The following is a 24,880-nucleotide window of genomic DNA, read 5'->3' as shown; positions in this document are numbered from 1 at the left end:
TCAACAGGCCACCATTCACTATCAGTCAACCCCGCCCACAAAGAGACTTCCAAAGGAAACACTGATATTATCAGACTCTTTAGAGATTTTATTAGTATATCTATAGTACATTTATTAGAAGGCAGGTGGAAGGAATGAAAAGGCCTTATTTTGTCTTTATTGTTCTTACAATGTCTGATTTTACGAAGCTTCAAGTCCTTTTTAACAATGGAAGTGGACTGAAATGTAATTGCAATAGGTCAGGGTTCCCCAGCCGAATTTGGCCCACAAGCGCTTTCATTTGCCCACGTATAGTAGAGACACGTGATCGTATACAAACGTAATCAAGGTTTAATTATTTTTATTTTGTTTGTGTTGTCAAACGTTATATCTGGTTGTGCTTTTTGTAGTCTACAAATGACTTGTTCCAGCCCCGCAAATCGACCTGCAGCTGATGATCCCTGCAATAGGCTAAACATTACAGGCTATTAGAGGCCAACAACTTGACAACATTATGGCCTATTTCAGGAATAACAATATCCACAAATGAGTTCAATCCTAGCGTATTGTTAAAAAAGGAATAGTAATTTTACATTGCAGATGTTTAGTCATGCCAAAACTACCCAATACCATAGTGGTTTATTCAAAAATTTTGCAATAATGTCAATATAAGCGTTTTTATTTCAATTGTCGATACACAACTACACCAGGTACAACTACACACAACTACACTATGTACCACCACACACAACTACACTATGTACCACTACACACAACTACACTATGTACCACCACACACAACTACACTATGTACCACCACACACAACTACACTATGTACCACTACACACAACTACACTATGTACCACTACACACAGCTACATTATGTTCCACTACACCACAATACACATCACTACACACAACAACAACATGTACCACCACACTTCACTACTACTACAACTGCACAATGTACCACTACACACAACTACACGATGTACCACTACACACAACTACACTATGTACCACCACACACAACTACACTATGTACCACTACACACAACTACACCAGGTACCACTACACTATGTACCACCACACACAGCTACACTATGTACCACTACACACAACTACACGATGTACCACTACACACAACTACACAATGTACCACTACACACAACTACACTATGTACCACCACACACAACTACACTATGTACCACTACACACAACTACACTATGTACCACTACACACCGCTACATTATGTTCCACTACACACAACTACATTATGTACCACTACACACAAATACACCGGGTACCATGACACACAACTACACTATGTACCACCACACACAACTACACTATGTACCACTACACACAACTACACTATGTACCACTACACACAACTGCACAATGTACCACTACACAATGTACCACTACACACAGCTACACTATGTACCACTACACCACAATACACGACACTACACGCAACAACAATATGTACCACCATACTTCACTCAGAGGGCCATGTGGGGACTGCTGTATTCGGAAGCATACACACACGCACACACACACATACACACACAGACACACACACAGTGGGAACTGTTGATGATGTGAGAGTGTGTTTCAAACAGTCTGCACTTGATACATTAAAGGAGAGAGTCAGAACACAGTCGGAGCTCAGATACAATATCAGACCATGGGTTCAAATACTATTTCAAATCTTTTAAATACTTTCGAGCATTTGCTCTGGCCTGCCTGGAGTTCCAGACGGAAGAGGTTGACAGTGTTGGGTCTGATCCGTTAAGTCAATAAAGCACTGATAAAGTATTTGAATTGATTTCAAATATGATTTGAACCCAGGTCTGGGTACTAGAGTCAGACTGGACACACAGATCAATGTGTGTCTACAGGAGAGAAGATAAGTTGGTTGTGGTGTCTGTAAATGGAGATGACAGTAATATTCTGTAACAGTGTTGACACACAGTCACTCTCCCTCCCTACCTCTCTCACACACACACACACACACACACACACACACACACACACACACACACACACACACACACACACACACACACACACACACACACACACACACACACACACACACACACACACACACACACACACACACACACACACACACACACACACACACACACACACACACAGACACTCTCTCTTTCTCTCACACACATGTGCAGACACACACACACGCACACACACACACACACACACGCACACACACACACACACACACACACACACACACACACAAATTGAGCTATATTGGTGAGTAAAAAGATAGGTTCACTTTTCACAAAGGCCGATGGTTCCCTCAGGAGGCCTTTTTCCTCGTGGTAGGCTGTCATAGTCAACAGTAGTGCACCCTATTCCCTATAGGCCCTGGTCAACAGTAGTGCACCCTATTCCCTATAGGCCCTGGTCAACAGTAGTGTACCCTATTCCCTATAGGTCTCTGGTCAACAGTAGTGTACCCTATTCCCTATAGGTCTCTGGTCAACAGTAGTGCACCCTATTCCCTATAGGTCTCTGGTCAACAGTAGTGCACCCTATTCCCTATAGGTCTCTGGTCAACAGTAGTGCACCCTATTCCCTATAGGTCTCTGGTCTCCAATCCGTGAGCTCCTCTAGGAGCAGGGTTGTAACTTGCTCACACCAAGTCTACAATATTTTCACACAGGTTTCACAAAGCATGACTTACCTTGACCCGAAAATACAGAACTTTCTCAGAGTCTCCTTTTACTCTGCCTCTCTGTGGTGGTTCTGTTTTCTACCATATCTCTCTCCTGGCGTACTGCGGAGAAACCAACATGACCTCTACGAACTGACAGCTATCAGGCTGGGGTAGACATTTACCTCACGCTGGCCTCATGGACACATTTACCTCACGCTGGCCTCAGGGACACATTTACCTCACGCTGGCCTCAGGGACACATTTACCTCACGCTGGCCTCAGGGACACATTTACCTCACGCTGGCCTCAGGGACACATTTACCTCACGCTGGCCTCAGGGACACATTTAGCTCACGCTGGCCTCAGGGACACATTTACCTCACGCTGGCCTCAGGGACACATTTAGCTCACGCTGGCCTCAGGGACACATTTACCTCACGCTGGCCTCATGGAAGCATTTACCTCACGCTGGCCTCAGGGACACATTTAGCTCACGCTGGCCTCAGGGACACATTTACCTCACGCTGGCCTCATGGAAGCATTTACCTCACGCTGGCCTCATGGAAGCATTTACCTCACGCTGGCCTCATGGAAGCATTTACCTCACGCTGGCCTCATGGAAGCATTTACCTCACGCTGGCCTCAGGGACACATTGACCTCACGCTGGCCTCAGGGACACATTTACCTCACGCTGGCCTCAGGGACACATTTACCTCACGCTGGCCTCAGGGACACATTGACCTCACGCTGGCCTCACGGACACATGTATGTATGAGAGTGTCTGTATTCTTGTTCTCAGTGTATGTGTGTGTGTGTGTGTTAGCAAAGGCACATGACCTTGAGTGTTTGTTGTCAAACACTGTGTGTGTGTGGGGGGGGTGCTGTGCTGGGTATTTTGAGTCTGATAGCTCAAGCCCTCTGTGTGTCATAACAGCCAAATTGAGGGGTATGCATCAACAGGTGGGATAGAAACTCACGAGGGACACACACACACACACACACACACACACACACACACACACACACACACACACACACACACACACACACACACACACACACACACACACACACACACACACACACACACACTGTTGTCAGCGAGTGTGAGAACGGGCACCACAGTGTTCATGATGTACAGGCTAGTCACCACAGTGTTCATAATGTACAGGCTAGTCACCACAGTGTTCATAATGTACAGGCTAGTCACCACAGTGTTCATGATGTACAGGCTAGTCACCACAGTGTTCATGATGTACAGGCTAGTCACCACAGTGTTCATAATGTACAGGCTAGTCACCACAGTGTTCATGATGTACAGGCTAGTCACCACAGTGTTCATAATGTACAGGCTAGTCACCACAGTGTTCATAATGTACAGGCTAGTCACCACAGTGTTCATGATGTACAGGCTAGTCACCACAGTGTTCATAATGTACAGGCTAGTCACCACAGTGTTCATGATGTACAGGCTAGTCACCACAGTGTTCATAATGTACAGGCTAGTCAACACAGTGTTCATAATGTACAGGCTAGTCACCACAGTGTTCCATGAGGTACAGGCTAGTCACCACAGTGTTCATAATGTACAGGCTAGTCACCAAATCAAATCAAATTTATTTATATAGCCCTTTGTACATCAGCTGATATCTCAAAGTGCTGTACAGAAACCCAGCCTAAAACCCCAAACAGCAAACAATGCAGGTGTAAAAGCACGGTGGCTAGGAAAAACTCCCTAGAAAGGCCAAAACCTAGGAAGAAACCTAGAGAGGAACCGGGCTATGTGGGGTGGCCAGTCCTCTTCTGGCTGTGCCGGGTAGAGATTATAACAGAACATGACCAAGATGTTCAAATGTTCATAAATGACCAGCATGGTCAAATAATAATAAGGCAGAACAGTTGAAACTGGAGCAGCAGCACAGTCAGGTGGACTGGGGACAGCAAGGAGCCATCATGTCAGGTAGTCCTGGGGCACGGTCCTAGGGCTCAGGTCAGTTGAAACTGGAGCAGGAGCATGGCCAGGTGGACTGGGGACAGCAAGGAGTCCTCATGTCAGGTAGTCCTGGGACATGGTCCTAGGGCCCAGGCCAGTTGAAACTGGAGCAGCAGCATGGCCAGGTGGACTGGGGACAGCAAGGAGTCATCATGTCAGGTAGTCCTGGGGCATGGTCCTAGGGCTCAGGTCCTCCGAGAGAGAGAAAGAAAGAGAGAAGGAGAGAATTAGAGAACGCACACTTAGATTCACACAGGACACCGAATAGGACAGGAGAAGTACTCCAGATAAACAAACTGACCCTAGCCCCCCGACACATAAACTACTGCAGCATAAATACTGGAGGCTGAGACAGGAGGGGTCAGGAGACACTGTGGCCCCATCCGAGGACACCCCGGACAGGGCCAAACAGGAAGGATATAACCCCACCCACTTTGCCAAAGCACAGCCCCCACACCACTAGAGGGAAATCTTCAACCACCAACTTACCATCCTGAGACAAGGCCGAGTATAGCCCACAAAGATCTCCGACACGGTACAACCCAAGGGGGGGGGTGGGGAACCCAGACAGGCCGACCGCAACAGTGAATCAACCCACCCAGGTGACGCACCCCCCCCAGGGACGGCACGAGAGAGCCCCAGCAAGCCAGTGACTCAGCCCCCGTAACAGGGTTAGAGGCAGAGAATCCCAGTGGAAAGAGGGGAACCGGCCAGGCAGAGACAGCAGAGACACGACAGTGTTCCAAGAGTTACAGGCTAGTCACCACAACACTACAACACTACAACACTACAACACTCAGACACTACAACACTCAGACACTACAACACTACAACACTCAGACACTACAACACTACAACACAACAACACTACAACACTCAGACACTACAACACTCAGACAACACTACAACACTACAACACTCAGACACTACAACACTACAACACTACAACACTCAGACACTACAACACTCAGACACTACAACACTCAGACACTACAACACTCAGACAATACAACACTCAGACACTACAACACTACAACCCTACAACACTACAACACTCAGACACTACAACACTCAGACACTACAAAACTCAGACACTACAACACTACAACACTCAGACACTACAAAACTCAGACACTACAACACTCAGACACTACAACACTAAGACACTCAGACACTCAGACACTACAAAACTCAGACACCCATACACCCAGACACTCAGACACCCAGACACTTAGACACCCAGACACCCAGACACTCAGACACCCATACACCCAGACACTCAGACACCCATACACCCAGACACTCAGACACTACAACACTCAGACACCCATACACCCAGACCCTCAGATAGACACTCAGACACCCAGACACCCAGACACTCAGACACTACAACACTCAGACACCCAGACACCCAGACACCCAGACACCCAGACACTCAGACACTCAGATAGACACGCAGACACCCAGAGTCCTCCAGATCAGAGGCAGTAGGGAGAACCAGGGATGTTCTCTGTTTAGTGAGTCCTCCAGATCAGATGCAGTAGGGATGACCAGGGATGTTCTCTGTTTAGTGAGTCCTCCAGATCAGAGTCAGTAGGGATGACCAGGGATGTTCTCTGTTTAGTGAGTCCTCCAGATCAGAGGCAGTAGGGATGACCAGGGATGTTCTCTGTTTAGTGAGTCCTCCAGATCAGAGGCAGTAGGGATGACCAGGGATGTTCTTTGTTTAGTGAGTCCTCCAGATCAGAGGCAGTCGGGAGGACCAGGGATGTTCTCTGTTTAGTGAGTCCTCCAGATCAGAGGCAGTAGGGATGACCAGGGATGTTCTCTGTTTAGTGAGCCCCTCAGATCAGAGGCAGTAGGGATGACCAGGGATGTTCTCTGTTTAGTGAGTCCTCCAGATCAGAGGCAGTAGGGATGACCAGGGATGTTCTCTGTTTAGTGAGTCCTCCAGATCAGAGGCAGTAGGGATGACCAGGGATGTTCTCTGTTTAGTGAGCCCCTCAGATCAGAGGCAGTAGGGATGACCAGGGATGTTCTCTGTTTAGTGAGTCCTCCAGATCAGAGGCAGTACCCAATGTCAGCACACAGCAGTGACCAGTTCAGCTTTTTAAACCAATCCCAGCACTGGAGGGTAGAATCTACTTTCCCATGGTGTGATGCTTTCTGCCAGAACCACTGTATAATGTTCTACAACAATACTGTGACCTCATGCAACCCCGAGGAAAATCTGACATTGGTACATCCCATTTTTTTTTATGCCCATTGATTCTTGAAATATATAACTTATCAATTCCTCGTGATCTTAGTTGGACCTGGTAAGGTTAATCTCATATTGGTTTGATTCCTGAAGCCTTCTGCAGCTATTAAGATCCAAAGAAAGACGTTTTTTATAAAAACTGACTATTGGCAGAGAGGTTTGGAACTCTCTTTCTTATTGGTCTATTAACTCATTTACTACCTGGTGATGTCACCAGGCAGGTCGAAACTCCATCGCAACACAACAGGTTGACATTTTTGGCGGTCTCTTCAAACAGCTCTTAAACTTAAGGGGTATAATTTTTATCTACACCGAGTATAGCAAACATTTTGAACAGCTTCCTACAACTGAGTACTTTTACCCTCAGAACAGCCTCAAATTGTCGGGGGATGGACTCCACGCGGTGTCGAACGCGTTCCACAGGAATGCTGCTGGCCCATGTTTGATCCAGTGCTTCCACAGTGGGGTCAAGTTGGCTGATGGATGTTCTTTGGGTGATAGACCATTCTTCATACATGCTGATACCAAACCTCGTTCAAATGCCCTTAAATCTTTTGTCTTGTCCGTTCACCTTCTGAATGGCACACATACACAGTCCACGCCTCAACTGTTTTAAAAGGCATATAAATAACTCTTCAACTTGTCTATTCCCCTTCATCTACATGTCTCCTCCCCTTCATCTACATGTCTCATCCCCTTCATCTACATATCTCCTCCCCTTCATCTACATGTCTCCTCCCCTTCATCTACATGTCTCATCCCCTTCATCTACATATCTCCTCCCCCTCATCTACATGTCTCCTCCCCTTCATCTACATGTCTCCTCCCCTTCATCTACATGTCTCCTCCCCTTCATCTACATATCTCCTCCCCTTCATCTACATGTCTCCTCCCCCTTCGTCTACGTGTCTCCTCCCCTTCATCTACATCTCTCATCCCCTTCATCTACATGTCTCCTCCCCTTCATCTACATGTCTCCTCCCCCTCGTCTACATGTCTCCTCCCCTTCATCTACATGTCTCCTCCCCTTCGTCTACGTGTCTCCTCCCCTTCATCTACATCTCTCCTCCCCTTCCTCTACATGTCTCCTCCCCTCGTCTACATCTCACCTCCCCTTCATCTGCATATCTCCTCCCCTTCATCTACATGTCTCCTCCCCTTCACCTACATCTCTCCTCCCTTAATCTACATGTCTCCTCCCCTCGTCTACATGTCTCCTCCCCTTCATCTACATCTCTCCTCCCCTTCATCTACATGTCTCCTCCCATTCATCTACATGTCTCCTCCCCTTCATCTCTCCTCCCCTTCATCTACATGTCTCCTCCCCTTCATCTACATATCTCCTCCCCTTCATCTACATCTCTCCTCCCCTTCATCTACATGTCTCCTCCCCTTCGTCTACATGTCTCCTCCCCTTCATCTACATGTCTCCTCCCCTTCGTCTACATGTCTCCTCCCCTTCATCTACATCTCCCCCCTTCATCTACATGTCTCCTCCCCTTCATCTACATGTCTCCTCCCCTTCATCTACATGTCTGCTCCCCTTCATCTACATCTCTCCTCCCCTTCATCTACATGTCTCCTCCCCTTCGTCTACATTTCTCCTCCCCTTCATCTACATCTCTCCTCCCCTTCATCTACATGTCTCCTCCCCTTCGTCTACATGTCTCCTCCCCTTCATCTACATGTCTCCTCCCCTTCATCTACATGTCTCCCCCTTCATCTACATCTCTCCTCCCCTTCATCTACATCTCTCCTCCCCTTCATCTACATGTCTCCTCCCCTTCATCTACATGTCTGCTCCCCTTCATCTACATCTCTCCTCCCCTTCATCTACATGTCTCCTCCCCTTCATCTACATCTCTCCTCCCCTTCGTCTACATGTCTCCTCCCCTTCATCTACATGTCTCCTCCCCTTCATCTACATGTCTTCTCCCCTTCATCTACATGTCTCCTCCCCTTCATCTACACTGATTGAAGTGGATTTAACAAGTGACATAAATAAGGGATCATAGCTTTCACCTGGATTCCCCTGTTCAGTTTATTTCATGTTCCTAATGTTTTGTATACTCGGTGTATGTAAAACACAGGTAAAATCACGTTTTTGACTGCACTGTGCCTTTAAGTAAGCATTTATTGAATCCAGAGTATTAGTGGTAAGGGTCACAGTTTGCTGTACCCTGTCCCTTTCTACATGGGGACTCATGGGTAAACAGTCCCACTGTCTGACCCTGTCCTTCTCTACATGGGGACTCATGGGTAAACAGTCCCACTGTCTGACCCTGTTCCTCTCTACATGGGGACTCATGGGTAAACAGTTCAAACTGGGTAAACCCACAGGGACACAGACAACAACACACACGTACAGTATGTATAGTGGTATTATACATGTTGTATTGTAGATATGTAGTGTTGTAATAATGTTATATGATGCACTGTTGTATTTCATTTTAGTTTTTGCCTTTTGAACCCCAGGAAGAGTAGCTGCTGCCTTGGCAGGAACTAATGGGGATCCATAATAAACCCCAGGAAGAGGAGCTGCTGCCTTGTCAGGAACTAATGTGGATCCATGATAAACCCCAGGAAGAGGAGCTGCTGCCTTGTCAGGACCTAATGGGGATCCATAATAAACCCCAGGAAGAGTAGCTGCTGCCTTGTCAGGAACTAATGGGGATCCATAATAAACCCCAGGAAGAGTAGCTGCTGCCTTGTCAGGAACTAATGGGGATCCATAATAAACCCCAGGAAGAGTAGCTGCTGCCTTGTCAGGAACTAATGGGGATCCATAATAAACCCCAGGAAGAGTAGCTGCTGCCTTGTCAGGAACTAATGGGGATCCATAATAAACCCCAGGAAGAGTAGCTGCTGCCTTGTCAGGAACTAATGGGGATCCATAATAAACCCCAGGAAGAGTAGCTGCTGCCTTGGCAGGAACTAATGGGGATCCATGATAAACCCCAGGAAGAGTAGCTGCTGCCTTGGCAGGAACTAATGGGGATCCATAATAAACCCCAGGAAGAGTAGCTGCTGCCTTGGCAGGAACTAATGGAGATCCATAATAAACCCCAGGTAGAGTAGCTGCTGCCTTGGCAGGAACTAATGGGGATCCATAATAAACCCCAGGAAAAGTAGCTGCCTTGGCAGGAACTAATGGGGATCCATAATAAACCCCAGGAAAAGTAGCTGCTGCCTTGGCAGGAACTAATGGGGATCCATGATAAACCCCAGGAAGAGTAGCTGCTGCCTTGGCAGGAACTAATGGGGATCCATAATAAACCCCAGGAAAAGTAGCTGCTGCCTTGGCAGGAACTAATGGGGATCCATGATAAACCCCAGGAAGAGTAGCTGCTGCCTTGGCAGGAACTAATGGGGATCCATAATAAACCCCAGGAAAAGTAGCTGCTGCCTTGGCAGGAACTAATGGGGATCCATAATAAACCCCAGGAAAAGTAGCTGCTGCCTTGGCAGGAACTAATGGGGATCCATGATAAACCCCAGGAAGAGTAGCTGCTGCCTTGGCAGGAACTAATGGGGATCCATAATAAACCCCAGGAAAAGTAGCTGCTGCCTTGGCAGGAACTAATGGGGATCCATAATAAACCCCAGGAAGAGTAGCTGCTGCCTTGGCAGGAACTAATGGGGATCCATAATAAACCCCAGGAAGAGTAGCTGCTGCCTTGGCAGGAACTAATGGGGATCCATAATAAACCCCAGGAAGAGTAGCTGCTGCCTTGTCAGGAACTAATGGGGATCCATAATAAACCCCAGGAAGAGTAGCTGCTGCCTTGGCAAGAACTAATGGGGATCCATAATAAACCCCAGGAAGAGTAGCTGCTACCTTGGCAGGAACTAATGGGGTTCCATAATAAACCCCAGGAAGAGTAGCTGCTGCCTTGGCAGGAACTAATGGGGATCCATAATAAACCCCAGGAAGAGTAGCTGCTGCCTTGGCAGGAACTAATGGGGATCCATAATAAACCCCAGGAAGAGTAGCTGCTGCCTTGGCAGGAACTAATGGGGATCCATAATAAACCCCAGGAAGAGTAGCTGCTGCCTTGGCAAGAACTAATGGGGATCCATAATAAACCCCAGGAAAAGTAGCTGCTGCCTTGGCAGGAACTAATGGGGATCCATAATAAACCCCAGGAAAAGTAGCTGCTGCCTTGGCAGGAACTAATGGGGATCCATGATAAACCCCAGGAAGAGTAGCTGCTGCTTTGGCAGGAACTAATGGGGATCCATAATAAACCCCAGGAAGAGTAGCTGCTGCCTTGGCAAGAACTAATGGGGATCCATAATAAACCCCAGGAAGAGTAGCTGCTGCCTTGGCAGGAACTAATGGGGATCCATAATAAACCCCAGGAAGAGTAGCTGCTGCCTTGGCAAGAACTAATGGGGATCCATAATAAACCCCAGGAAGAGTAGCTGCTGCCTTGGCAGGAACTAATGGGGATCCATAATAAACCCCAGGAAGAGTAGCTGCTGCCTTGGCAAGAACTAATGGGGATCCATAATAAACCCCAGGAAGAGTAGCTGCTGCCTTGGCAGGAACTAATGGGGATCCATAATAAACCCCAGGAAGAGTAGCTGCTGCCTTGGCAGGAACTAATGGGGATCCATAATAAACCCCAGGAAGAGTAGCTGCTGCCTTGGCAGGAACTAATGGGGATCCATAATAAACCCCAGGAAGAGTAGCTGCTGCCTTGGCAGGAACTAATGGGGATCCATGATAAACCCCGGGAAGAGTAGCTGCTGCCTTGGCAGGAACTAATGGGGATCCATAATAAACCCCAGGAAGAGTAGCTGCTGCCTTGGCAGGAACTAATGGGGATCCATAATAAACCCCAGGAAGAGTAGCTGCTGCCTTGGCAGGAACTAATGGGGATCCATAATAAACCCCATGAAGAGTAGCTGCTGCCTTGGCAGGAACTAATGGGGATCCATAATAAACCCCAGGAAGAGTAGCTGCTGCCTTGGCAAGAACTAATGGGGATCCATAATAAACCCCAGGAAGAGTAGCTGCTGCCTTGGCAGGAACTAATGGGGATCCATAATAAACCCCAGGAAGAGTAGCTGCTGCCTTGGCAGGAACTAATGGGGATCCATGATAAACCCCAGGAAGAGTAGCTGCTGCCTTGTCAGGAACTAATGGGGATCCATAATAAACCCCAGGAAGAGTAGCTGCTGCCTTGGCAAGAACTAATGGGGATCCATAATAAACCCCAGGAAGAGTAGCTGCTGCCTTGGCAAGAACTAATGGGGATCCATAATAAACCCCAGGAAGAGTAGCTGCTGCCTTGGCAGGAACTAATGGGGATCCATAATAAACCCCAGGAAGAGTAGCTGCTGCCTTGACAGGAACTAATGTGCATCCATAATAAACCCCAGGAAGAGTAGCTGCTGATCCTGTTTATCTCTGGTCTGATGCTGTTCATCTGTTTCTTGGACAGAAATTACGATCAGCATATTCACACATAAACACACACACACGCACGCATACACACACACACACACACACACACACACACACACACACACACACACACACACACACACACACACACACACACACACACACACACACACACACACACACACACACACACACACACACACACACACACACACACACACACACACACACACACACACACACGCACACACACACACACGCGCGCGCACACACACGCGCACATACACGTACACACATACACACGCACACGCGCACAAGAAATGTAAACACAGACTGCAGGTACAGTAATGACATCTGATGGCTGATAAGCAGACACACATGCAGCTTGTTTAGTAATCTCAGTTGATGGGTGTCAAAGTCCGTCATTCCTGTCAATGTGTCCCGGGGTCGTTGAGACACAGATCACCCTACCAGTATGGTCTGTCTGACACTGATGACATCACAGACACACAGTGACAGTGACCCCAGTTTAACAAAATTACACCATCAGAGCAATGTTCAACCCCAGAAGATGTGACTTTAGACTGCTTTAGAGGTCAAGGTTCATCCACAGAAAATGTGACTTAGACTGCTTTAGAGGTCAAGGTTCATCCCCAGAAGGTGTGACTTTAGACTGCTTTAGAGGTCAAGGTGGAAGGTTCATGTAAGGTTTTTAGACACAATAAAAAACATAAAATATCACACTGGGCAATAAACAATGATTAAAATATATTTTATTAACTAGGCAGGTCAGTTAAGAACAATATTCTAATTTACGATAGTGGCCTAGGAACAGTGGGTTAACTGCCTTGTTCAGGGGCAGAACGACAGATTTGTACCTTGCCAGCCCAGGGATTAAATCGTGCAACCTTTCGGTTACTAGTCCAAAGCTCTAACCACTAGACTACCTGCCTCTAACCACTAGACTCCCTGCTCTAACCACCAGGCTACCTGCTCTAACCACTAAGCTACCTGCCTCTAACCACTAGGTTACCTGCTCTAACCACTAGGCTACCTGCCTCTAACCACTAGGCTACCTGCTCTAACCACTAGGCTACCTGCTCTAACCACTAGACTACCTGCTCTAACTACTAGGCTACCTGCTCAAACCACTAGACTACCTGCCTCTAACCACTAGGCTACCTGCCTCTAACCACTAGGCTACCTGCTCTAACCACTAGGCTACCTGCCTCTATCCACTAGGCTACCTGCCTCTAACCACTAGGCTACCTGCTCTAACCACTAGACTACCTGCTCTAACTAGTAGGCTACCTGCTCAAACCACTAGACTACCTGCCTCTAACCACTAGACTACCTGCCTCTAACCACTAGGCTACCTGCTCTAACCACTAGGCTACCTGCCTCTATCCACTAGGCTACCTGCCTCTAACCACTAGACTACCTGCCTCTAACCACTAGGCTACCTGCCTCTAACTACTAGGCTACCTGCTCAAACCACTAGACTACCTGCCTCTAACCACTAGGCTACCTGCCTCTAACCACTAGGCTACCTGCTCTAACCACTAGGCTACCTGCCTCTATCCACTAGGCTACCTGCCTCTAACCACTAGGCTACCTGCTCTAACCACTAGACTACCTGCTCTAACTAGTAGGCTACCTGCTCAAACCACTAGACTACCTGCCTCTAACCACTAGACTACCTGCCTCTAACCACTAGGCTACCTGCTCTAACCACTAGGCTACCTGCCTCTATCCACTAGGCTACCTGCCTCTAACCACTAGACTACCTGCCTCTAACCACTAGGCTACCTGCCTCTAACTACTAGGCTACCTGCTCAAACCACTAGACTACCTGCCTCTAACCACTAGGCTACCTGCCTCTAACCACTAGGCTACCTGCTCTAACTACTAGGCTACCTGCCTCTAACCACTAGGCTACCTGCCTCTAACTACTAGGCTACCTGCTCTAACCACTAGGCTACCTGCCTCTAACTACTAGGCTACCTGCTCTAACCACTAGGCTACCTGCTCTAACCACTAGGCTACCTGCTCTAACCACTAGGCTACCTGCTCTAACCACTAGACTACCTGCCTCTAACCACTAGGCTACCTGCCTCTAACCACTAGACTACCTGCCGCTCCCCAATATACCATGCTGTGTTTCACCCAGACAACACTCATCTGTTATTATAATGCCACATCTGTCATGTCTTTCTGAACGGGAGGGAATAGGAGAATATGTATTTGGGGAGGCAGGAAACTCTGTAATTTAAATTTAAAATTTAAAATGTAAACTCTGTAAAGATGTAATTTAATCGTATTATTATACAGTGGTTCCTCATTTAAAAGTTGCGAGTGTACACCGCAGGGAAGCGTCACGGCTTCATTTCTCCAGACCACCACAATGGGGTGGGGAAGTTAGAGCACGCGTCATGCATCCGGGTCCTAAGGTTTTCATATGACCAATCATATCGAGTGATTCCAATGACGAAATGTTGACGCGAGCCACCCGTCCCTTGTGTCGTTCTTCAACAAAGATGGCTGACAAAACGTTACGGTTTGATTCAGATGTAAGTCGTTATAACGTCATAACGAGTCAAGCGAAACATTTACAATTGAGAGGAATATGTTAGTTCATGTAGAGACAGACGTTTGTGCATATATATATAATTTTTTTTGGTCGTAAAGTTAATTTTGACGAGAATTTGCTATTTAGCAAGTTTATCTGACTAGCTAACATTAGCCAGCTAGCTAGTGTTAGGAGAATTACATTTGTCGTTTGTGTTGTTTAATGTTTTAGTGACTCCTGAGAAAACCGTCAAACCAGGTTGTCGTCTTGGGAAACAGTGGATGTGAAGAATCTAGCTAGCTAAAGCATTTACTGCCATTTGACATGTACAATTGTGTAAACTTGCCTTGCAATCCAGCTGAAGTAACTTAGCTAGCTAACTATTTTCTTGCTCACTGTGTAGCTGAGGATAAAAAAATATCTGTGTGCCCATGGATGTGTAGCTAGTTACAGTATGTAGCCGGTCTGTGTGCCCATGGATGTGTAGCTAGTTACAGTATGTAGCTGATCTGTGTGCCCATGGATGTGTAGCTAGTTACAGTATGTAGCCGGTCTGTGTGTCCATGGATGTGTAGCTAGTTACAGTATGTAGCCGGTCTGTGTGTCCATGGATGTGTAGCTAGTTACAGTATGTAGCTGATCTGTGTGCCCATGGATGTGTAACTAGTTACAGTATGTAGCCGGTCTGTGTGCCCATGGATGTGTAGCTAGTTACAGTATGTAGCCGATCTGTGTGCCCATGGATGTGGAACTAGTTACAGTATGTAGCCGATCTGTGTGCCCATGGATGTGTAGTTAGTTACAGTATGTAGCCGATCTGTGTGCCCATGGATGTGTAGCTAGTTACAGTATGTAGCCGATCTGTGTGCCCGTGGATGTGTAGCTAGTTACAGTATGTAGCCGGTCTGTGTGTCCATGGATGTGTAGCTAGTTACAGTATGTAGCCGATCTGTGTGCCCATGGATGTGTAGCTAGTTACAGTATGTAGCCGGTCTGTGTGCCCATGGATGTGTAGCTAGTTACAGTATGTAGCCGGTCTGTGTGTCCATGGATGTGTAGCTAGTTACAGTATGTAGCCGGTCTGTGTATGGACCAATATTCATACCAATCTATGAACCTCAGGAATCATAGTTGTTGTATCAACTTCAAGTCTGAATGGCATTAGTGAAGCCTATGGATAGAGTAGAATATAATAACTTCATTGTGCCAAGGATGCAAGTCCTATATACATGTACTGTAGTTATTACCACGCATGAGATCCCCACATTGTAGCCTGTACATTGAATATATTCACTGATCATGTACTGTAGTTATTACCATGCATGAGATCCCCACATTGTAGCCTGTACATTGAATATATTCACGGATCATGTAACTCTTCCTTGGCAAATAAAGGTGCGGTTCAGGTACGGATCTCTGAGACATTATTTTTCAGTCATTATCCAATACCAGGTGTATCAAACTCCATTCTTTGAATGATGCTGTGTCTGCATGTATGTATTACCAGATATACACTTCAACAGTGTTTACTGCTCCTGGGACATCGATGATTACACATTGTAACTATGCAATAGACTAGAAACATGATTGATTTTTTTTTTCAATTTAATTTGATTTCAGCTTTGAAATAAAATCAATCATGTTTCTAGGTAGGCTAGTTGAGAACACCTTTATTTAACCAGGTAGGCTAGTTGAGAACAAGTACTCATTTGCAACTGCGACCTGGCCAAGATAAAGCATAGCAGTGTGAACAGACAACACAGAGTTACACATTGAGTAAACAATTAACAAGTCAATAACACAGTAGGAAAAAAAGAGTCTTTATACATTGTGTGCAAAAGGCATGAGGAGGTAGGCGAATAATTACAATATTGCAGATTAACACTGGAGTGATAAATGATCAGATGGTCATGTACAGGTGGAGATATTGGTGTGCAAAAAAGCATAAAATAAAATAGATATAAACAGTATGGGGATGAGGTAGGTGAAAATGGGTGGGCTATTTACCGATAGACTATGTACAGCTGCAGCGATTGGTTAGCTGCTCAGATTTGAAATTCATATATACAAGAAATAAATAAACAATACAGACAGTATGTAATAGAAGCCTACATAACCAACCCATGTAGTCAAATGTAACATCCATATATGACCAGCTACGTAAACTTTAACATTGATTTATCCTGCAATAGATGTCGTTCATTTTGGTAACATACATTTTGTTGTTGTTGTCATCTTCTAATAATGCCTTTTAAGGGGAAAGTAATATTTTTTTAAAGTAACTGAATGTAAGTCAGATTACATTACTGAGTTTGGAGTAATCCAAAAGTTACGTGCGTTGCCATTTTGGACAGGTCACTAGTAACGGATTACATTCAGAAAGAGACTTACCACAAACCCTTCACACACATAACACACACGCAGACCGACACAACACACACACGCAGACCGACACAACACACACACACACGCAGACCGACACAACACACACACACGCAGACCGACACAACACACACACGCAGACCGACACAACACACACGCAGACCGACACAACACACACACACGCAGACCGACACAACACACACACACACGCAGACCGACACAACACACACACACACGCAGACCGACACAACACACACACACGCAGACCGACACAACACACACACACACGCAGACCGACACAACACACACACACGCAGACCGACACAACACACACACACAGACCGACACAACACACACACACGCAGACCGACACAACACACACACACATAACACACACGCAGACCGACACAACACACACACACATAACACACACGCAGACCGACACAACACACACACACGCAGACCGACACAACACACACACGCAGACCGACACAACACAAACACACAAACATTACACATTATACACACACACTTTTACTTTCATCATTTGCTGATGTTACTCTGTCCTTAATTTTACTCTGATTATTATCTATCCTGATGTCACTTTACCCTGCCTTCATGTACATATCTACCTCAAATACCTTATTATTATCTATCCTGATGTCACTTTACCCTGCCTCTCTGGTCATAGGCACATCTCTCCCTCTCTGGCCATAGGCACATGTCTCCCTCTGGCCCAAGGCATCTCTCCCTCTCTGGCCATAGGCACATGTCTCCCACATCTCTCCAAAAGCATGTTGGACTTTAACTATGCTTCATGACCATGCAGAATTATGTAGTACTTTGCTGACACCTATTGGTGAGGTTATGGTATTGCAGGAAGGGCATGGAGGATGTCAGTGTACATGCAGTGTTTACTAATGTCCTCTAGATGGCGATACAAAACCACTGTTAAAATGTTTTTAATTTTTTTTGTTGTATTACTTAAATTATTTCAATATTGCTGATGATTGTTGGATACATGAGGATGCATTACAGACACGTACAGACACACACACACACACACACACACACACACACACAGACACACACAGACACACACAGACACACAGACAGACACACACACACACACACACACACACACACACACACACACACACACACAGACACACAGACACACACACACAGACACACACACACACACAGACACACACATCATTTGCAGACACACACACACAGACACACACACACAGACACACACACAGACACACACAGACACACACAGACACACACACACACACATCTATCCTGATGACACACACACAGACAGACACAAGGCATCACACACAGACACAAAAGCATGTTGACACACACACACAGACACACACAGACACACACAGACACAGACACGTTAGACACACACAGACACGAAGACACACACACACACAGACAGTGTACATGCAGTGTTTACACACACAGACACACACATGGCACACAGACACACACAGACAAAATGACACACAATTTTTCACAGACACACACAGACACATTATTTCACACACACACACATGATTGTACAGACACACAGGACACACACAGACACGTACAGACACACACAGACACACACACACAGACACACACACAGACACACACACACACACACACACACAGACACACACACACACAGACACACACACACACAGACAGGACAGATCTTGGGTGGAAGTCACTTAGAATATGCGTACACACAGACATACCAAGGCATCAACAATCCTGTCAGGACAGAGTTTGGGTGGACTCCATCTTCCACCAGGTGTTTACATGACAACACAGCCTCCCCAGCTAAGACATAACCTCCTGAGAACCATATGTTTGAGAGCTTGGTGAGAGCTGGGTGAGAGCTTGGTGAGAGCTGGGTGAGAGCTTGAGAGCTGGGTGAGAGCTGGGTGAGAGCTTGGTGAGAGCTGGGTGAGAGCGTAGTGAGAGCTTGGTGAGAGCTGGGTGAGAGCGTAGTGAGAGCTGGGTGAGAGCTGGGTGAGAGCTGGGTGAGAGCTTGGTGAGAGCTGGGTGAGAGCGTGGAGAGAGCGTGGTGAGAGCGTGGAGAGAGCGTGGTGAGAGCGTGGTTGCCCAACGGTTATTTTGCATACAACCTTCCGACAACTTTCTAGGAATGGCGTCGGATAGTTGCTTGGCTTTGGAACGTTCTCAGCACATTCTTGGTTATTTCATTACTTAAAACAGAAAGTTTCGTAAAAGTTCAAACATGGTAGATTTAATTTACATTTCGGTAATGTTGTAGGAACGTTCTCCAACTGGTTTGATGTTGAATATTTCTCAAATAGTTCAGAGAACGCTAAGAAACAGTGTTCTTCAGTGGGAACTTTAGCGTAACATTTCCTACAGGTTTCCTCATGGTTTTATTTAAAGTCATGTTCTCTATTGTTCCTGAGAACGTTAAGGAAACTTTCCATTAAACCCCCCCCCCACACACAAGAAAGCTTTAGTAACGTTCAGAGAATGTTCTAAGGATTTTATTTAAAAACACACATTCTGTTCTCAGCATCAACAAAACTCTCTTTATCCTCTATATTATTAAGTGTGTTCAGGTGTGTTGGCCACGCCCACTAATTGGCCACACCTGATCTAAATGAGTGCTTGTTTCCTTTGAAATTAGGTCTGTTTGAATAGACTGAAATGAAACGCTTTGTAAGTGTAAAAAACATTGACACGCTAGCTCCATCCTGGTGGGGTAGTGGACTATATCCATGGATAGAGAACAGAAGATTAAAGGTCTGAATCTCACTGAGGTGTTTCTATGATTAATGTCTAAGGAAATTCATTTCCATGTGTTCTATCTGTGCTTGGAGTTCAACAAATTTAACCCAAAATAAGTTAGCAGTGTTATTAAAAGTCTCACTGAAACATTCAGTGAACGTTTTAAGGAAGTTATTACAAAACTCAAAATAACCGGGAACATCTGTTCTCAGAGTGTTAATAAAACCTCCCTGGAACCAGAGTAAAATGTTCTCAGAACCTCCCAGGAACCAGAGTAAAACATTCTCAGAACCTCCCTGGAACCAGAGTAAAACATTCTCAGAACCTCCCTGGAACAATAGTAAAACATTCTCAGAACCTCCCTGGAACCAGAGTAAAACATTCTCAGAACCTCCCTGGAACAATAGTAAAACGTTCTCAGAACCTCTCTGGAACAATAGTAAAACGTTCTCAGAACCTCCCTGGAACCAGAGTAAAACGTTCTCAGAACCTCTCTGGAACAATAGTAAAACGTTCTCAGAACCTCCCTGGAACCTAAAAATAAACCTCACAAAAGGCAAAATTTCACTTCTGTTCTCAGAACGTATAAAAAAACGTTCCATTTTATCAGTCAAGAAACATATGTCTTTGTTCCAACAAGCAATGTGAAACCGAAAACAGACATTTGCGTTCCCACAACTTCCAAGGAACCAAATGTGCTAGCTGGGTTCACTATGGAAACAACATAATGCAACTCAAACAAATGTTTGGAGTCAAAAACAGACCCATTACCCTGAGTGGAAGAGAGTTAAAACATCTTCAGGATTGGTGGGTCCCCTGCGGGACTGTTGAGCTAACGTAGGCTAAGAAACAAGAACATATCCCAGGACATAGACATATCCGACATTGGCAGAAAGCTTAAATGTTGTCTAACTGCACTGTCCAATTTACAGTAGTTATTACAGTGAAATAATATCACGCTATTGTTTGAGGAGAGTGCACAATTATGAACTTGAAAAATTATTGATTAACAAATTATGCACATTTGGGCAGTGTTGATACAAAAGTTTGAACAGAAATGCAATGGTTCATTGTATCAGTCTGATGCTTGCACGTACACTGCTGCCATCTAGTGGCTAAAATATCAATTGCACCTGGGCTGGAATAATACATTATGTCCTTTTTCTTGCATTTCAAAGATGATGGTACAAAAAAGAAAATACAAAATAATGTTTTTTTCTTTATTTGTATTATCTTTTACTAGATGTAATGTGTTTCATTCTCCTACATTCATTTCACAAGTGTTTCCTTTCAAATGGTACCAAGAATATACCTATCCTTGCTTCAGGGCCTGAGCTACAGGCAGTTAGATTTGGGTGTGTCATTTTTCAGGAGAAAATTGAAAAAAAGTGGACGATCCTTTTAAAGCTAAAAAGAATTTCATATTTCATGGGTTGCTAGGCAGATAAAAAAACAACATAAATAAATAGGACAATGCCTGCAGACAGGCTACCTTCCGATCTAAATTCATTTTCATCTTCTGTGGCCACAGTTCTGCAATAATTCTGTGGTACTGGTCAGATTTGGTTGCCATGGTTACACCATCAGACTGACAGCGCGCCAGTTGCTGTATTTCTATGAAGGACTTCCGTGCAGAATTATCTGATACGGTAACTATGGAGGAAGAGTCCTAGAGACAGATGATGGAGAAAATTAGAGAAGAGATGGATATAATAATACTGGAGTCTGTATGTAGCCTCGCTACTTTTATAGCCTCGTTACTGTATATACAGTTGGGCAAAACAGTATTTAGTCAGCCACCAGTTGTGCAAGTTCTCCCACTTAAAAAGATGAGAGAGGCCTGTAATTTTCATCATAGGTACACCTCAACTATGACAGACAAAATGAGGAAAAAAATCCCAAAAATCACATTGTAGGATTTGTAATGAATTTATTTGCAAATTTAGGTGGAAAATAAGTATTTGGTCACCTACAAACAAGCAAAATTTCTAGCTCTCACAGACCTGTAACTTCTTCTTTAAGAGGCTCCTCTGTCCTCCACTCATTAACTGTATTAATGGCACCTGTTTGAACTTGTTATCAGTATAAAAGACACCTGTCCACAACCTCAAACAGTCACACTCCAAACTCCACTATGGCCAAGACCAAAGAGCTGTCAAAGGACACCAGAAACAAAATTGTAGACCTGCACCAGGCTGGGAAGACTGAATCTGCAATAGGTAAGCAGCTTGGTTTGAAGAAATCAACTGTGGGAGCAATTATTAGGAAATGGAAGACATACAAGACCACTGATAATCTCCCTCGATCTGGGGCTCCACGCAAGATCTCACCCCGTGGGATCAAAAATATCACAAGAACGGTGAGCAAAAATCCCAGAACCACACTGAGGGACCTAGTGAATGACCTGCAGAGAGCTAGGACCAAAGTAACAAATCCTACCATCAGTAACACACTACGCCACCAGGGATTCAAATCCTGCAGTGCCAGACGTGTCCCCCTGCTTAAGCCAGTACATGTCCAGGCCCGTCTGAAGTTTGCTAGAGAGCATTTGGATGATCCAGAAGAAGATTGGGAGAATGTGATATGGTCAGATGAAACCAAAATATAACTTTTTGGTAAAAACTAAACTCGTCGTGTTTGGAGGACAAAGAATGCTGAGTTGCATCCAAAGAACACCATACCTACTGTGAAGCATGGTGGTGGAAACATCATGCTTTGGGGCTGTTTTTATGCAAAGGGTCCAGGAAGACTGATCCGTGTAAAGGAAAGAATGAATGGGGCCATGTATCGTGAGATTTTGAGTGAAAACCTCCTTCCATCAGCAAGGGCATTGAAGATGAAACATGGCCTGGTCTTTCAGCATGACAATGATCCCAAACACACCACCAGGGCAACGAAGGAGTGGCTTCGTAAGAAGCATTTCAAGGTCCTGGAGTGGCCAAGCCAGTCTCCAGAGCTCAACCCCATAGAAAATCTTTGGAGGGAGTTGAAAGTCTGTGTTGCCCAGCAACAGCCCCAAAACATCACTGCTCTAGAGGAGATCTGTATGGAGGAATGGGCCAAAATACCAGCAACAGTGTGTGAAAACCATGTGAAGACTTACAGAAAACGTTTGACCTCTGTCATTGCCAACAAAGGGTATATAACAAAGTATTGAGATAAACTTTTGTTATTGTCCAAATACTTATTTTCCACCATAATTTGCAAATAAATTAATTAAAAATCCTACAATGTGATTTTCTGGATTTTAAAAAATAATTTTGTCTGTCATAGTTGAAGTGTACCTATGATGAAAATTACAGGCCTCTCTCATCCTTTTAAGTATGAGAACTTGCACAATTGGTGGCTGACTAAATACTTTTTTGCCCCACTGTAGCCTGTCTTTTCACTGTTGTTTTCATTTCTTTACTTAACTATTGTTCACCTAATACATTTTCTGCACTACTGGTTAGAGCCTGTAAGTAAGCATTTCACTGTACGGTCTACTACACCTGTTGTATTCAGCATTTCACTGTAAGGTCTACTACACCTGTTGTATTCAGCATTTCACTGTAAGGTCTACTACACCTGTTGTATTCAGTATTTCACTGTAAGGTCTACTACACCTGTTGTATTCAGCATTTCACTGTGAGGTCTACTACACCTGTTGTATTCAGCATTTCACTGTGAGGTCTACTACACCTGTTGTATTCAGCATTTCACTGTAAGGTCTACTACACCTGTTGTATTCAGCTTTTCACTGTAAGGTCTACTACACCTGTTGTATTCGGCACACGTGACAAATAAACTTTGATTTGATTTGATTTATTTATTTGATTTGACTGTAGGTAGAGATGGGGAGAGATACAGGAAGAAGATGGATACAGAGATAATGTAGGTAGAGATGGGGAGAGATACAGGAAGAGATGGATACAGATATAATATGGGGAGAGATACAGGAAGATGAATACAGAGATAATATGGGGAGAGATACAGGAAGAAGATGAATACAGAGATAATATGGGGAGAGATACAGGAAGAAGATGGATACAGAGATAATGTAGGTAGAGATGGGGAGAGATACAGGAAGAAGATGGATACAGAGATAATGTAGGTAGAGATGGGGAGAGATACAGGAAGAAGATGGATACAGAGATAATGTAGGTAGAGATGGGGAGAGATACAGGAAGAAGATGGATACAGAGATAATGTAGGTAGAGATAACTGTAACTGTAGTTGGAATCACAGCTGTTTCTGACTGATACATGCGGCCAGCTGTCAGATCTGGTCCGGTTCCTAAAGGTGGCTAGCGGCTGCTGTCAGTCCCATCAGTCTGTGTGTCATCAACACACCACCCTGAAGCGGTGTGTCTGTCCACCACTGGACAGATGTCTTCTGCACTGCAGAGGTGGGCCATTTCTGAGAGCAGTGCAGCTCAACCCAGATACAGCTTTTAGGATCGGCTTCCCCTCTCCCAAAAAACAAACATTACGCGGGGGAAAATATAAAACTGACCCCTTAGATCAGCGTCTTCACCCTACACCGTCAGAGACCCTGAAGAGGAATAAAATACAGACTACTACAGTATACAACCCCACCCTCCCCCCTTTCAATGTTCTGGTGAGCTTGGAGAGGGGGAGTGTGGAGGAAGGAGGGGTGATGGACAATCGCCTACCTGTCTAAATGACTGATTTACTAATCTGGGAGGCGAGGGCAAAGTGGGGGTGAGAGGACAGATTGGCAGAAGGGGAGGGAGATGTGGGGGTGGAAGAGGAGATCAATCATGTTGATTGACCATCAGGATGAGGGGCGGGGCAGAGCTGGGCTCACACA

This window comes from Oncorhynchus gorbuscha, linkage group LG24 (genome assembly GCF_021184085.1).
Source record: "Oncorhynchus gorbuscha isolate QuinsamMale2020 ecotype Even-year linkage group LG24, OgorEven_v1.0, whole genome shotgun sequence".
NCBI lineage: Eukaryota > Metazoa > Chordata > Actinopteri > Salmoniformes > Salmonidae > Oncorhynchus > Oncorhynchus gorbuscha.
The sequence above is the reverse complement of the archived record's forward strand: the minus strand, read 5'-3'. Positions refer to the sequence as shown.